This window comes from Halyomorpha halys, unplaced genomic scaffold (genome assembly GCF_000696795.3).
Source record: "Halyomorpha halys isolate HHAL.00 unplaced genomic scaffold, Hhal_1.1 Scaffold2532.1, whole genome shotgun sequence".
Classification (NCBI taxonomy): domain Eukaryota; kingdom Metazoa; phylum Arthropoda; class Insecta; order Hemiptera; family Pentatomidae; genus Halyomorpha; species Halyomorpha halys.
The window spans coordinates 354-2,209 of NW_027115765.1; the positions used below are offsets into that span (position 1 = coordinate 354).

At 23.8% G+C, this 1,856-nt stretch overlaps 1 long non-coding RNA gene across 1 annotated transcript; it reads left to right on the forward strand.

Annotated features, from left to right (window-relative positions):
* Positions 1–426: 426 nt before the first annotated feature.
* On the forward strand, positions 427–1,856 carry LOC136797115 (uncharacterized). Its single transcript, XR_010844944.1, has 2 exons — positions 427–558; positions 1,572–1,856. It is a non-coding gene; the product is annotated as an uncharacterized lncRNA (long non-coding RNA).

Below are 1,856 nucleotides of genomic sequence, written 5' to 3' on the forward strand. Positions count from 1 at the left end.
ATAATTATTCGAAGATTGTTGACATTACTACTAAAAATTTCGAAGAATTTATTTCGTATTTTCGTATTTCGTATCTTACAATTTTTCGAAGATTGTTGATATAGATGTATAGTATAGTTGTATTGATATAGATATGTAGTCTTTACTACAAAAAATGACCGAATACTTTTTACATCGTTTACTAATACTCTAAATAAAATTGCATCATATTTCAAGCATCTAGGAAACTATAATTATAAATTTCGAAGATTTTTTTTCATATAAACTAAGTTTCTGATCGATGATACAATATATGTCGAAGTTTTTCAAATATTCGTAGAAAACAGATTCTATACCAATTTCGTCGTTTATTTAACGCAGTTTTGAAGATCTTATTTTATACAAACCTAATATCCAATCGAAGATTTTAAATTATCCGTAGTAAAAAAAAAATCTAAAATTTCTTGTCGGTAAACTAACACTAATATGACATTTCGAAGATTACGATAATGATCAAAATATTACTAATGTAAGAAAAAAAAAACATCAACGAAGATAATTCCTAATATTATAACGAAGGTTATTTAACACTCTAAGTCGTAAAATAATAGATAGTAAAACTGACTACACACTCATTTCGACGTTAGCATTACATCTCAGTAAAATACCACATTTCGAAGATTTTTTTAAATAATAAACCTAGTTTTTATTCGAAAATAAAATACATAATTCGAAGATTTTCATAATTATTCTAAATCGTAGAAAATACCATAAAATTAAATTGAAGAAGAAAATTAAATAAAACACCTTACGATTTTTCGAAGATTGTTAATATGGATAGTAGTCTTTACTCCTTTCCTACTAAAAATGACGATGATACAATATTAACAACAAATTTCGAAGATTCTTTCAAATAATAAACCTAATTTTTATTCAAAGATAAAATACACAATTCGATGATTTTCATAATTATTCTTAATCGAAGAAAATACAATAAAATAAAATTGAAGAAGAAAATTAAATAAAACACCTTAAAATGTTCCGAAGATTGTTGATATGGATAAAAGTCTTTACTCCTTTACTACTAAAAATGACGATGATACAATATTAATAACACATTTCGAAGGTTTTTTTTAAATATTAAACCTAATTTTTATTCGAAGATAAAACACACAATTCGAAGATATTCATAATTATTCTTAATCGAAGAAAATAAAGTTAAAGAAGACAATTATATAAAAATCCTTACCTTTTTTCGAAGATTGTTGATATGGATAGTAGGTCTTTACTTCTTTACTACTAAAAATGACCGAATACGTTTTACGTCGTTTACTAATACTCTAAATAAAATTGCAACTTATTTCTTAATTTAATAATTTTTATTTTATACAAACTTAATTTCCAATCGAAGATTTTAAATTATCCGTAGTAAAAAACAATATCTAAAATTTCTTGTCGGTAAACTAACACTAATATGCTATTCCGAAGATTTCAATAATGTTCTAAATATTATTAATCTAAGAAAAAAAAAACATCAACGATGATAATTCCTAATATATAATATTATCGAATAAATAATCACAATAACGAAGGTTATTTAACACTCTGTAAGTCGTAAAATAATTGATAGTAAAATTGCCTATACAGTCATTTCGTCGTTAGTATTACATCTCAGTAAAATAACACATTTCGAAGATTTTTTCTAATAATATACCTATTTTTAACTCGAAGATAAAATACACAATTCGAAGATTTTCATAATTATTCGTAATCGAAGAAAACACCATAAAATAAAATAGAAGAAGAAAATTAAATAAAACACCTTTCTATTTTTCGAAGATTGTTGATATGGATAATAGTCTTTACTGCTTTACTAC